Below are 15,909 nucleotides of genomic sequence, written 5' to 3'. Positions count from 1 at the left end.
AATTCAAAACTGCAATGTTCAGCCAATGGGTCTGCATCCCTGTTCTTGTCTGAGGCTGTTACTGTTATGGGCACTGTGGAAGAAGTGCTCGCCTTTTTATCCCTTGAAAGGCCCTGAAGGCACCAAACCATTAAGTAGCTCCTCCCACATTTTTCCCGCTCTTTTCTGAGCTTGCTTGGTGAAGATTTTGAAAGTATAGAGAGATGGTTTTCTGTAGTGGAGATATTGCAACAATTGCTCACCTAACACGGAAGCACTTACTAACTAAAGAAAAATAGAAAGAACTCCTGTTAGGTGAGCACCTGATGCTCAAATGCAATTATTCTCTAAATATTATAACATACACTTCCAGAGCTGTTGTTTAGTTAACAGAACTTCAACCTCAATAGGTAAGCACTTACAAGCTTGAAGCTGTATTTCTATGAGGTTTCAAGACATCTGAAATTCAAAACTGCAATGTTCAGCCAGTTGGCCTGCATCACTGTTCTCATCCGAGGCCGTTCCTGCTATGGGCACTGTGGAAGAAGTGCCCACCTTTTTATCCCTTGAAAGGCCCTCAAGGCACCAAACCATTAAGTAGCTCCTCCCACATTTTTCCCGCTCTTTTCTGAGCTTGCTTGGTGAAGATTTTGAAAGTATAGAGAGATGGTTTTCTGTAGTGGGGATATTGCAACAATTGCTCACCTAACATGGAAGCACTTACTAACTAAAGAAAAATAGAAAGAACTCCTGTTAGGTGAGCACCTGATGTTCAAATGCAATCCATCCTAAATATTATAACATACACTTCCAAAGTTGCTGTTTAGTTCACAGAACTTCAACCTCAAAAGGTAAGCACTTATAACCATGAAGCTGTATTTCTATGAGGTTTCAAGACATCTGAAATTCAAAACTGCAATGTTCAGCCAATGGGTCTGCATCCCTGTTCTTGTCTGAGGCTGTTACTGTTATGGGCACTGTGGAAGAAGTGCTCGCCTTTTTATCCCTTGAAAGGCCCTGAAGGCACCAAACCATTAAGTAGCTCCTCCCACATTTTTCCCGCTCTTTTCTGAGCTTGCTTGGTGAAGAGTTTGAAAGTATAGAGAGATGGTTTTCTGTAGTGGAGATATTGCAACAATTGCTCACCTAACATGGAAGCACTTACTAACTAAAGAAAAATAGAAAGAACTCCTGTTAGGTGAGCACCCGATGCTCAAATGCAATTATTCTCTAAATATTATAACATACACTTCCAGAGCTGTTGTTTAGTTAACAGAACTTCAACCTCAATAGGTAAGCACTTACAAGCTTGAAGCTGTATTTCTATGAGGTTTCAAGACATCTGAAATTCAAAACTGCAATGTTCAGCCAGTTGGCCTGCATCACTGTTCTCATCCGAGGCCGTTCCTGCTATGGGCACTGTGGAAGAAGTGCTCGCCTTTTTATCCCTTGAAAGGCCCTGAAGGCACCAAACCATTAAGTAGCTCCTCCCACATTTTTCCCGCTCTTTTCTGAGCTTGCTTGGTGAAGATTTTGAAAGTATAGAGAGATGGTTTTCTGTAGTGGAGATATTGCAACAATTGCTCACCTAACACGGAAGCACTTACTAACTAAAGAAAAATAGAAAGAACTCCTGTTAGGTGAGCACCTGATGCTCAAATGCAATTATTCTCTAAATATTATAACATACACTTCCAGAGCTGTTGTTTAGTTAACAGAACTTCAACCTCAATAGGTAAGCACTTACAAGCTTGAAGCTGTATTTCTATGAGGTTTCAAGACATCTGAAATTCAAAACTGCAATGTTCAGCCAGTTGGCCTGCATCACTGTTCTCATCCGAGGCCGTTCCTGCTATGGGCACTGTGGAAGAAGTGCCCACCTTTTTATCCCTTGAAAGGCCCTGAAGGCACCAAACCATTAAGTAGCTCCTCCCACATTTTTCCCGCTCTTTTCTGAGCTTGCTTGGTGAAGATTTTGAAAGTATAGAGAGATGGTTTTCTGTAGTGGAGATATTGCAACAATTGCTCACCTAACATGGAAGCACTTACTAACTAAAGAAAAATAGAAAGAACTCCTGTTAGGTGAGCACCTGATGCTCAAATGCAATTATTCTCTAAATATTATAACATACACTTCCAGAGCTGTTGTTTAGTTAACAGAACTTCAACCTCAATAGGTAAGCACTTACAAGCTTGAAGCTGTATTTCTATGAGGTTTCAAGACATCTGAAATTCAAAACTGCAATGTTCAGCCAGTTGGCCTGCATCACTGTTCTCATCCGAGGCCGTTCCTGCTATGGGCACTGTGGAAGAAGTGCCCACCTTTTTATCCCTTGAAAGGCCCTCAAGGCACCAAACCATTAAGTAGCTCCTCCCACATTTTTCCCGCTCTTTTCCGAGCTTGCTTGGTGAAGATTTTGAAAGTATAGAGAGATGGTTTTCTGTAGTGGGGATATTGCAACAATTGCTCACCTAACATGGAAGCACTTACTAACTAAAGAAAAATAGAAAGAACTCCTGTTAGGTGAGCACCTGATGCTCAAATGCAATTATTCTCTAAATATTATAACATACACTTCCAGAGCTGTTGTTTAGTTAACAGAACTTCAACCTCAATAGGTAAGCACTTACAAGCACTTATAACCATGAAGCTGTATTTCTATGAGGTTTCAAGACATCTGAAATTCAAAACTGCAATGTTCAGCCAATGGGTCTGCATCCCTGTTCTTGTCAGAGGCTGTTTCTGGTATGGGCACTGTGGAATAAGTGCTCGCCTTTTTATCCCTTGAAAGGCCCTGAAGGCACCAAACCATTAAGTAGCTCCTCCCACATTTTGAAAGTATAGAGAGATGGTTTTCTGTAGTGGGGATATTGCAACAATTGCTCACCTAACATGGAAGCACTTACTAACTAAAGAAAAATAGAAAGAACTCCTGTTAGGTGAGCACCTGATGTTCAAATGCAATCCATCCTAAATATTATAACATACACTTCCAAAGTTGCTGTTTAGTTCACAGAACTTCAACCTCAAAAGGTAAGCACTTATAACCATGAAGCTGTATTTCTATGAGGTTTCAAGACATCTGAAATTCAAAACTGCAATGTTCAGCCAATGGGTCTGCATCCCTGTTCTTGTCTGAGGCTGTTCCTGTTATGGGCACTGTGGAAGAAGTGCTCGCCTTTTTATCCCTTGAAAGGCCCTGAAGGCACCAAACCATTAAGTAGCTCCTCCCACATTTTTCCCGCTCTTTCTGAGCTTGCTTGGTGAAGATTTTGAAAGTATAGAGAGATGGTTTTCTGTAGTGGAGATATTGCAACAATTGCTCACCTAACATGGAAGCACTTACTAACTAAAGAAAAATAGAAAGAACTCCTGTTAGGTGAGCACCTGATGCTCAAATGCAATTATTCTCTAAATATTATAACATACACTTCCAGAGCTGTTGTTTAGTTAACAGAACTTCAACCTCAATAGGTAAGCACTTACAAGCTTGAAGCTGTATTTCTATGAGGTTTCAAGACATCTGAAATTCAAAACTGCAATGTTCAGCCAGTTGGCCTGCATCACTGTTCTCATCCGAGGCCGTTCCTGCTATGGGCACTGTGGAAGAAGTGCCCATCTTTTTATCCCTTGAAAGGCCCTGAAGGCACCAAACCATTAAGTAGCTCCTCCCATATTTTTCCCGCTCTTTTCTGAGCTTGCTTGGTGAAGATTTTGAAAGTATAGAGAGATGGTTTTCTGCAGTGGAGATATTGCAACAATTGCTCACCTAACATGGAAGCACTTACCAACTAAAGAAAAATAGAAAGAACTCCTGTTAGGTGAGCACCTGATGCTCAAATGCAATTATTCTCTAAATATTATAACATACACTTCCAGAGCTGTTGTTTAGTTAACAGAACTTCAACCTCAATAGGTAAGCACTTACAAGCTTGAAGCTGTATTTCTATGAGGTTTCAAGACATCTGAAATTCAAAACTGCAATGTTCAGCCAGTTGGCCTGCATCACTGTTCTCATCCGAGGCCGTTCCTGCTATGGGCACTGTGGAAGAAGTGCCCACCTTTTTATCCCTTGAAAGGCCCTCAAGGCACCAAACCATTAAGTAGCTCCTCCCACATTTTTCCCGCTCTTTTCTGAGCTTGCTTGGTGAAGATTTTGAAAGTATAGAGAGATGGTTTTCTGTAGTGGGGATATTGCAACAATTGCTCACCTAACATGGAAGCACTTACTAACTAAAGAAAAATAGAAAGAACTCCTGTTAGGTGAGCACCTGATGTTCAAATGCAATCCATCCTAAATATTATAACATACACTTCCAAAGTTGCTGTTTAGTTCACAGAACTTCAACCTCAAAAGGTAAGCACTTATAACCATGAATCTGTATTTCTATGAGGTTTCAAGACATCTGAAATTCAAAACTGCAATGTTCAGCCAATGGGTCTGCATCCCTGTTCTTGTCTGAGGCTGTTCCTGTTATGGGCACTGTGGAAGAAGTGCTCGCCTTTTTATCCCTTGAAAGGCCCTGAAGGCACCAAACCATTAAGTAGCTCCTCCCACATTTTTCCCGCTCTTTCTGAGCTTGCTTGGTGAAGATTTTGAAAGTATAGAGAGATGGTTTTCTGTAGTGGGGATATTGCAACAATTGCTCACCTAACATGGAAGCACTTACTAACTAAAGAAAAATAGAAAGAACTCCTGTTAGGTGAACACCTGATGCTCAAATGTAATCCATCCCTAAATATTATACCATGTACTTCCAGAGTTGTTGTTTATTTCACAGAACTTCAAACTCAAAAGGTAAGCACTTACAAGCTTGAAGCTGTATTTCTATGAGGTTTCAAGACATCTGAAATTCAAAACTGCAATGTTCAGCCAAAGGGTCTGCATCCCTGTTCTTGTCTGAGGCTGTTCCTGGTATGGGCACTGTGGAAGAAGTTCTAGCCTTTTTATCCCTTGAAAGTCCCTGAAGGCACCAAACCATTAAGAAGCTCCTCCCACATTTTTCCCGCTCTTTTCTGAGCTTGCTTGGTGAAGATTTTGAAAGTATAGAGAGATGGTTTTCTGTAGTGGAGATATTGCAACAATTGCTCACCTAACATGGAAGCACTTACTAACTAAAGAAAAATAGAAATAACTCCTGTTAGGTGAGCACCTGATGTTCAAATGCAATCCATCCTAAATATTATAACATACACTTCCAAAATTGCTGTTTAGTTCACAGAACTTCAACCTCAAAAGGGAAGCACTTACACATATATAAAACGCAGGTCTGCATCCCTGTTCTTGTCTGAGGCTGTTACTGTTATGGGCACTGTGGAAGAAGTGCTCGCCTTTTTATCCCTTGAAAGACCCTGAAGGCACCAAACCATTAAGTAGCTCCTCCCACATTTTTCCCGCTCTTTTCTGAGCTTGCTTGGTGAAGATTTTGAAAGTATAGAGAGATGGTTTTCTGTAGTGGAGATATTGCAACAATTGCTCACCTAACATGGAAGCACTTACTAACTAAAGAAAAATAGAAATAACTCCTGTTAGGTGAGCACCTGATGCTCAAATGCAATTATTCTCTAAATATTATAACATACACTTCCAGAGCTGTTGTTTAGTTAACAGAACTTCAACCTCAATAGGTAAGCACTTACAAGCTTGAAGCTGTATTTCTATGAGGTTTCAAGACATCTGAAATTCAAAACTGCAATGTTCAGCCAGTTGGCCTGCATCACTGTTCTCATCCGAGGCCGTTCCTGCTATGGGCACTGTGGAAGAAGTGCCCACCTTTTTATCCCTTGAAAGGCCCTGAAGGCACCAAACCATTAAGTAGCTCCTCCCACATTTTTCCCGCTCTTTTCTGAGCTTGCTTGGTGAAGATTTTGAAAGTATAGAGAGATGGTTTTCTGTAGTGGAGATATTGCAACAATTGCTCACCTAACATGGAAGCACTTACTAACTAAAGAAAAATAGAAAGAACTCCTGTTAGGTGAGCACCTGATGCTCAAATGCAATTATTCTCTAAATATTATAACATACACTTCCAGAGCTGTTGTTTAGTTAACAGAACTTCAACCTCAATAGGTAAGCACTTACAAGCTTGAAGCTGTATTTCTATGAGGTTTCAAGACATCTGAAATTCAAAACTGCAATGTTCAGCCAGTTGGCCTGCATCACTGTTCTCATCCGAGGCCGTTCCTGCTATGGGCACTGTGGAAGAAGTGCCCACCTTTTTATCCCTTGAAAGGCCCTCAAGGCACCAAACCATTAAGTAGCTCCTCCCACATTTTTCCCGCTCTTTTCTGAGCTTGCTTGGTGAAGATTTTGAAAGTATAGAGAGATGGTTTTCTGTAGTGGGGATATTGCAACAATTGCTCACCTAACATGGAAGCACTTACTAACTAAAGAAAAATAGAAAGAACTCCTGTTAGGTGAGCACCTGATGTTCAAATGCAATCCATCCTAAATATTATAACATACACTTCCAAAGTTGCTGTTTAGTTCACAGAACTTCAACCTCAAAAGGTAAGCACTTATAACCATGAAGCTGTATTTCTATGAGGTTTCAAGACATCTGAAATTCAAAACTGCAATGTTCAGCCAATGGGTCTGCATCCCTGTTCTTGTCTGAGGCTGTTCCTGTTATGGGCACTGTGGAAGAAGTGCTCGCTTTTTTATCCCTTGAAAGGCCCTGAAGGCACCAAACCATTAAGTAGCTCCTCCCACATTTTTCCCGCTCTTTCTGAGCTTGCCTGGTGAAGATTTTGAAAGTATAGAGAGATGGTTTTCTGTAGTGGGGATATTGCAACAATTGCTCACCTAACATGGAAGCACTTACTAACTAAAGAAAAATAGAAAGAACTCCTGTTAGGTGAACACCTGATGCTCAAATGTAATCCATCCCTAAATATTATACCATGTACTTCCAGAGTTGTTGTTTATTTCACAGAACTTCAAACTCAAAAGGTAAGCACTTACAAGCTTGAAGCTGTATTTCTATGAGGTTTCAAGACATCTGAAATTCAAAACTGCAATGTTCAGCCAATGGGTCTGCATCCCTGTTCTTGTCTGAGGCTGTTCCTGTCATGGGCACTGTGGAAGAAGTGCTCGCCTTTTTATCCCTTGAAAGGCCCTGAAGGCACCAAACCATTAAGAAGCTCCTCCCACATTTTTCCCGCTCTTTTCTGAGCTTGCTTGGTGAAGATTTTGAAAGTATAGAGAGATGGTTTTCTGTAGTGGAGATATTGCAACAATTGCTCACCTAACATGGAAGCACTTACTAACTAAAGAAAAATAGAAATAACTCCTGTTAGGTGAGCACCTGATGTTCAAATGCAATCCATCCTAAATATTATAACATACACTTCCAAAATTGCTGTTTAGTTCACAGAACTTCAACCTCAAAAGGGAAGCACTTACACATATATAAAACGCAGGTGCCAACCTTGAAGCTGTATTTCTGTGAGGTTCCAAGACATCTGAAATTCAAAACTGCAATGTTCAGCCAGTGGGTCTGCATCCCTGTTCTTGTCTGAGGCTGTTCCTGTTATGGGCACTGTGGAAGAAGTGCTCGCCTTTTTATCCCTTGAAAGGCCCTGAAGGCACCAAAACATTAAGTAGCTCCTCCCACATTTTTCCTGCTCTTTTCTGAGCTTCATTGGTGAAGATTTTGAAAGTATAGAGAGATGGTTTTCTGTAGTGGGGATATTGCAACAATTGCTCACCTAACATGGAAGCACTTACTAACTAAAGAAAAATAGAAAGAACTCCTGTTAGGTGAGCACCTGATGCTCAAATGCAATTATTCTCTAAATATTATAACATACACTTCCAGAGCTGTTGTTTAGTTAACAGAGTTGTTGTTTATTTCACAGAACTTCAAACTCAAAAGGTAAGCACTTACAAGCTTGAAGCTGTATTTCTATGAGGTTTCAAGGCATCTGAAATTCAAAACTGCAATGTTCAGCCAAAGGGTCTGCATCCCTGTTCTTGTCAGAGGCTGTTTCTGGTATGGGCACTGTGGAAGATGTGCCCACCTTTTTATCCCTTGAAAGGCCCTCAAGGCACCAAACCATTAAGTAGCTCCTCCCATATTTTTCCCGCTCTTTTCCGAGCTTGCTTGGTGAAGATTTTGAAAGTATAGAGAGATGGTTTTCTGTAGTGGGGATAGTGCAACAATTGCTCACCTAACATAGAAGCACTTACTAACTAAAGAAAAATAGAAAGAACTCCTGTTAGGTGAACACCTGATGCTCAAATGCAATCCATCCCTAAATAGTATACCATGTACTTCCATAGTTGTTGTTTATTTCACAGAACTTCAAACTCAAAAGGTAAGCACTTATAACCATGAAGCTGTATTTCTATGAGGTTTCAAGACATCTGAAATTCAAAACTGCAATGTTCAGCCAGTTGGCCTGCATCACTGTTGTCATCCGAGGCCGTTCCTGCTATGGGCACTGTGGAGAAGGGCCCACCTTTTTATCCCTTGAAAGGCCCTCAAGGCACCAAACCATTAAGTAGCTCCTCCCACATTTTTCCCGCACTTTTCTGAGGTTGCTTGGTGAAGATTTTGAAAGTATAGAGAGATGGTTTTCTGTAGTGGGGATATTGCAACAATTGCTCACCTAACATGGAAGCACTTACTAACTAAAGAAAAATAGAAAGAACTCCTGTTAGGTGAACACCTGATGCTCAAATGCAATCCATCCCTAAATATTATACCATGTACTTCCAGAGTTGTTGTTTATTTCACAGAACTTCAAACTCAAAAGGTAAGCACTTACAAGCTTGAAGCTGTATTTCTATGAGGTTTCAAGACATCTGAAATTCAAAACTGCAATGTTCAGCCAAAGGGTCTGCATCCCTGTTCTTGTCTGAGGCTGTTCCTGGTATGGGCACTGTGGAAGAAGTTCTAGCCTTTTTATCCCTTGAAAGTCCCTGAAGGCACCAAACCATTAAGAAGCTCCTCCCACATTTTTCCCGCTCTTTTCTGAGCTTGCTTGGTGAAGATTTTGAAAGTATAGAGAGATGGTTTTCTGTAGTGGAGATATTGCAACAATTGCGCACCTAACATGGAAGCACTTACTAACTAAAGAAAAATAGAAAGAACTCCTGTTAGGTGAGCACCTGATGTTCAAATGCAATCCATCCCTAAATATTATACCATGTACTTCCAGAGTTTATGTTTATTTCACAGAACTTCAACCTGAAAAGGTAAGCACTTACAACCTTGAAGCTGTATTCCTACGAGGTTTCAAGACATCTGAAATTCAAAACTGCAATGTTCAGCCAGTGGGCCTGCATCACTGTTCTCATTTGAGGCTGTTCCTGGTATGGGCACTGTGGAAGAAGTGCTCGCCTTTTTATCCCATGAAAGGCCCTGAAGGCACCAAACCATTAAGAAGCTCCTACCACATTTTTCCAACTCTTTTGTAAGCTTGCTTGGTGAAGATTTTCAAAGTATAGAGAGACGGTTTTCTGTAGGGAGATATTGCAACAATTGCTCACCTAACATGGAAGCACTTACTAACTAAAGAAAAAAACTAAAGAAAAATAGAAAGAACTCCTGTTAGGTGAGCACCTGAGACTCAAATGCAATTGTTCCCTAAATATCATAACATAAACTTCCAGAGTTGTTGTTTATTTCACAGAACTTCAACCTCAAAAGGTGGGTACTTACAACCATGAAGCTGTATTTCTATGAGGTTTCAAGACATCTGAAATTCAAAACTGCAATGTTCAGCCAGTGGGCCTCCATCACTGTTCTCATCTGAGGCTGTTCCTGTTATGGACACCGTGGAAGAAGTGCCCACCTTTTTATCCCTTGAATGGTCCTCAAGGCACCAAACCATTAAGTAGCTCCTCCCACATTTTTTCAGCTCTTTTCTGAGCTTGCTTAGTGAAGATTTTGAAAGATGGTTTTCTGTTGTGGAGATATATGCAACAATTGCTCACCTAACATCGAAGTACTTACTAACTAAAGAAAAATACAAAGAACTCCTGTCAGGTGAGAACCTGATGCTCAAATGCAATCCATCCCTAAATATTATAACATATCCAGAGTTGTTGTTTATTTCAAAGAACTTCAACCTCAAAAGGTAAGCACTTACAACATTGTAGCTGTATTTATATGAGCTTTCAAGACATCTGAAATTCAAAACGGCAATGTTCAGCCAGTGGGCCTGCAACACTGTTCTCATCTGAGGCTGTTCCTGGTATGGGCACTGTGGAGAAGGGCCCACCTTTTTATCCCTTGAAAGGCCCTCAAGGCACCAAACCATTAAGTAGCTCCTACCACATTTTTCCCGCTCTTTTGTGAGCTTGCTTGGTGAAATTTTCAAAGTATAGAGAGATGGTTTTCTGTAGGGAGATATTGCAACAATTGCTCACCTAACTTGGAAGCACTTACTAACTAAAGAAAAATAGAAAGAACTCCTGTTAGGTGAGCACCTGAGGCTCAAATGCATTCCTTCCCTAAATATTATAACATACACTTCCAGAGTTGTTCTTTATTTCACAGAACTTCAACCTCAAAAGGTAAGCACTTACAACCTTGAAGCTGTATTTCAATGCGGTTCCAAGACATCTGAAATTCAAAACTGCAATTTTCAGCCAGTGGGCCTGCATCACTGTTCTCATCTGAGGCTGTTCCTGGTATGGGCACTGTGGAAGAAGTACTTGCCTTTTTATCCCCTGAAAGGCCCTCAAGGTACCAAACCATTAAGTAGCTCCGACCTCATTTTCCCAGCTCTTTTCTGAGCTTGCTTGGTGAAGATTTTGAAAGTATAGAGAGATGGTTTTCTGTAGTGGGGATATTGCAACAATTGCTCACCTAACATGGAAGCACTTACTAACTAAAGAAAAATAGAAAGAACTCCTGTTAGGTGAACACCTGATGCTCAAATGTAATCCATCCCTAATTATTATACCATGTACTTCCAGAGTTGTTGTTTATTTCACAGAACTTCAAACTCAAAAGGTAAGCACTTACAAGCTTGAAGCTGTATTTCTATGAGGTTTCAAGACATCTGAAATTCAAAACTGCAATGTTCAGCCAATGGGTCTGCATCCCTGTTCTTGTCTGAGGCTGTTCCTGTTATGGGCACTGTGGAAGAAGTGCTCGCCTTTTTATCCCTTGAAAGGCCCTGAAGGCACCAAACCATTAAGAAGCTCCTCCCACATTTTTCCCGCTCTTTTCTGAGCTTGCTTGGTGAAGATTTTGAAAGTATAGAGAGATGGTTTTCTGTAGTGGAGATATTGCAACAATTGCTCACCTAACATGGAAGCACTTACTAACTAAAGAAAAATAGAAATAACTCCTGTTAGGTGAGCACCTGATGTTCAAATGCAATCCATCCTAAATATTATAACATACACTTCCAAAATTGCTGTTTAGTTCACAGAACTTCAACCTCAAAAGGGAAGCACTTACACATATATAAAACGCAGGTGCCAACCTTGAAGCTGTATTTCTATGAGGTTTCAAGACATCTGAAATTCAAAACTGCAATGTTCAGCCAGTTGGCCTGCATCACTGTTCTCATCCGAGGCCGTTCCTGCTATGGGCACTGTGGAAGAAGTGCTCGCCTTTTTATCCCTTGAAAGGCCCTGAAGGCACCAAACCATTAAGTAGCTCCTCCCACATTTTTCCCGCTCTTTTCTGAGCTTGCTTGGTGAAGATTTTGAAAGTATAGAGAGATGGTTTTCTGTAGTGGAGATATTGCAACAATTGCTCACCTAACACGGAAGCACTTACTAACTAAAGAAAAATAGAAAGAACTCCTGTTAGGTGAGCACCTGATGCTCAAATGCAATTATTCTCTAAATATTATAACATACACTTCCAGAGCTGTTGTTTAGTTAACAGAACTTCAACCTCAATAGGTAAGCACTTACAAGCTTGAAGCTGTATTTCTATGAGGTTTCAAGACATCTGAAATTCAAAACTGCAATGTTCAGCCAGTTGGCCTGCATCACTGTTCTCATCCGAGGCCGTTCCTGCTATGGGCACTGTGGAAGAAGTGCCCACCTTTTTATCCCTTGAAAGGCCCTGAAGGCACCAAACCATTAAGTAGCTCCTCCCACATTTTTCCCGCTCTTTTCTGAGCTTGCTTGGTGAAGATTTTGAAAGTATAGAGAGATGGTTTTCTGTAGTGGAGATATTGCAACAATTGCTCACCTAACATGGAAGCACTTACTAACTAAAGAAAAATAGAAAGAACTCCTGTTAGGTGAACACCTGATGCTCAAATGCAATCCATCCTAAATATTATAACATACACTTCCAAAGTTGCTGTTTAGTTCACAGAACTTCAACCTCAAAAGGTAAGCACTTATAACCATGAAGCTGTATTTCTATGAGGTTTCAAGACATCTGAAATTCAAAACTGCAATGTTCAGCCAATGGGTCTGCATCCCTGTTCTTGTCTGAGGCTTTTACTGTTATGGGCACTGTGGAAGAAGTGCTCGCCTTTTTATCCCTTGAAAGGCCCTGAAGGCACCAAACCATTAAGTAGCTCCTCCCACATTTTTCCCGCTCTTTTCTGAGCTTGCTTGGTGAAGATTTTGAAAGTATAGAGAGATGGTTTTCTGTAGTGGAGATATTGCAACAATTGCTCACCTAACACGGAAGCACTTACTAACTAAAGAAAAATAGAAAGAACTCCTGTTAGGTGAGCACCTGATGCTCAAATGCAATTATTCTCTAAATATTATAACATACACTTCCAGAGCTGTTGTTTAGTTAACAGAACTTCAACCTCAATAGGTAAGCACTTACAAGCTTGAAGCTGTATTTCTATGAGGTTTCAAGACATCTGAAATTCAAAACTGCAATGTTCAGCCAGTTGGCCTGCATCACTGTTCTCATCCGAGGCCGTTCCTGCTATGGGCACTGTGGAAGAAGTGCCCACCTTTTTATCCCTTGAAAGGCCCTCAAGGCACCAAACCATTAAGTAGCTCCTCCCACATTTTTCCCGCTCTTTTCTGAGCTTGCTTGGTGAAGATTTTGAAAGTATAGAGAGATGGTTTTCTGTAGTGGAGATATTGCAACAATTGCTCACCTAACATGGAAGCACTTACTAACTAAAGAAAAATAGAAAGAACTCCTGTTAGGTGAACACCTGATGCTCAAATGCAATCCATCCTAAATATTATAACATACACTTCCAAAGTTGCTGTTTAGTTCACAGAACTTCAACCTCAAAAGGTAAGCACTTATAACCATGAAGCTGTATTTCTATGAGGTTTCAAGACATCTGAAATTCAAAACTGCAATGTTCAGCCAATGGGTCTGCATCCCTGTTCTTGTCTGAGGCTGTTACTGTTATGGGCACTGTGGAAGAAGTGCTCGCCTTTTTATCCCTTGAAAGGCCCTGAAGGCACCAAACCATTAAGTAGCTCCTCCCACATTTTTCCCGCTCTTTTCTGAGCTTGCTTGGTGAAGATTTTGAAAGTATAGAGAGATGGTTTTCTGTAGTGGAGATATTGCAACAATTGCTCACCTAACATGGAAGCACTTACTAACTAAAGAAAAATAGAAAGAACTCCTGTTAGGTGAGCACCCGATGCTCAAATGCAATTATTCTCTAAATATTATAACATACACTTCCAGAGCTGTTGTTTAGTTAACAGAACTTCAACCTCAATAGGTAAGCACTTACAAGCTTGAAGCTGTATTTCTATGAGGTTTCAAGACATCTGAAATTCAAAACTGCAATGTTCAGCCAGTTGGCCTGCATCACTGTTCTCATCCGAGGCCGTTCCTGCTATGGGCACTGTGGAAGAAGTGCTCGCCTTTTTATCCCTTGAAAGGCCCTGAAGGCACCAAACCATTAAGTAGCTCCTCCCACATTTTTCCCGCTCTTTTCTGAGCTTGCTTGGTGAAGATTTTGAAAGTATAGAGAGATGGTTTTCTGTAGTGGAGATATTGCAACAATTGCTCACCTAACACGGAAGCACTTACTAACTAAAGAAAAATAGAAAGAACTCCTGTTAGGTGAGCACCTGATGCTCAAATGCAATTATTCTCTAAATATTATAACATACACTTCCAGAGCTGTTGTTTAGTTAACAGAACTTCAACCTCAATAGGTAAGCACTTACAAGCTTGAAGCTGTATTTCTATGAGGTTTCAAGACATCTGAAATTCAAAACTGCAATGTTCAGCCAGTTGGCCTGCATCACTGTTCTCATCCGAGGCCGTTCCTGCTATGGGCACTGTGGAAGAAGTGCCCACCTTTTTATCCCTTGAAAGGCCCTGAAGGCACCAAACCATTAAGTAGCTCCTCCCACATTTTTCCCGCTCTTTTCTGAGCTTGCTTGGTGAAGATTTTGAAAGTATAGAGAGATGGTTTTCTGTAGTGGAGATATTGCAACAATTGCTCACCTAACATGGAAGCACTTACTAACTAAAGAAAAATAGAAAGAACTCCTGTTAGGTGAGCACCTGATGCTCAAATGCAATTATTCTCTAAATATTATAACATACACTTCCAGAGCTGTTGTTTAGTTAACAGAACTTCAACCTCAATAGGTAAGCACTTACAAGCTTGAAGCTGTATTTCTATGAGGTTTCAAGACATCTGAAATTCAAAACTGCAATGTTCAGCCAGTTGGCCTGCATCACTGTTCTCATCCGAGGCCGTTCCTGCTATGGGCACTGTGGAAGAAGTGCCCACCTTTTTATCCCTTGAAAGGCCCTCAAGGCACCAAACCATTAAGTAGCTCCTCCCACATTTTTCCCGCTCTTTTCCGAGCTTGCTTGGTGAAGATTTTGAAAGTATAGAGAGATGGTTTTCTGTAGTGGGGATATTGCAACAATTGCTCACCTAACATGGAAGCACTTACTAACTAAAGAAAAATAGAAAGAACTCCTGTTAGGTGAGCACCTGATGCTCAAATGCAATTATTCTCTAAATATTATAACATACACTTCCAGAGCTGTTGTTTAGTTAACAGAACTTCAACCTCAATAGGTAAGCACTTACAAGCACTTATAACCATGAAGCTGTATTTCTATGAGGTTTCAAGACATCTGAAATTCAAAACTGCAATGTTCAGCCAATGGGTCTGCATCCCTGTTCTTGTCAGAGGCTGTTTCTGGTATGGGCACTGTGGAATAAGTGCTCGCCTTTTTATCCCTTGAAAGGCCCTGAAGGCACCAAACCATTAAGTAGCTCCTCCCACATTTTGAAAGTATAGAGAGATGGTTTTCTGTAGTGGGGATATTGCAACAATTGCTCACCTAACATGGAAGCACTTACTAACTAAAGAAAAATAGAAAGAACTCCTGTTAGGTGAGCACCTGATGTTCAAATGCAATCCATCCTAAATATTATAACATACACTTCCAAAGTTGCTGTTTAGTTCACAGAACTTCAACCTCAAAAGGTAAGCACTTATAACCATGAAGCTGTATTTCTATGAGGTTTCAAGACATCTGAAATTCAAAACTGCAATGTTCAGCCAATGGGTCTGCATCCCTGTTCTTGTCTGAGGCTGTTCCTGTTATGGGCACTGTGGAAGAAGTGCTCGCCTTTTTATCCCTTGAAAGGCCCTGAAGGCACCAAACCATTAAGTAGCTCCTCCCACATTTTTCCCGCTCTTTCTGAGCTTGCTTGGTGAAGATTTTGAAAGTATAGAGAGATGGTTTTCTGTAGTGGAGATATTGCAACAATTGCTCACCTAACATGGAAGCACTTACTAACTAAAGAAAAATAGAAAGAACTCCTGTTAGGTGAGCACCTGATGCTCAAATGCAATTATTCTCTAAATATTATAACATACACTTCCAGAGCTGTTGTTTAGTTAACAGAACTTCAACCTCAATAGGTAAGCACTTACAACCTTGAAGCTGTATTTCTGTGAGGTTTCAAGACATCTGAAATTCAAAACTGCAATGTTCAGCCAGTGGGCCTGCATCACTGTTCTGATACAAGGC

This window comes from Ambystoma mexicanum, chromosome 7q (genome assembly GCF_040938575.1).
Source record: "Ambystoma mexicanum isolate Mex_15411 chromosome 7q, UKY_AmexF1_1, whole genome shotgun sequence".
NCBI lineage: Eukaryota > Metazoa > Chordata > Amphibia > Caudata > Ambystomatidae > Ambystoma > Ambystoma mexicanum.
This window is presented reverse-complemented; position numbering follows the sequence as displayed.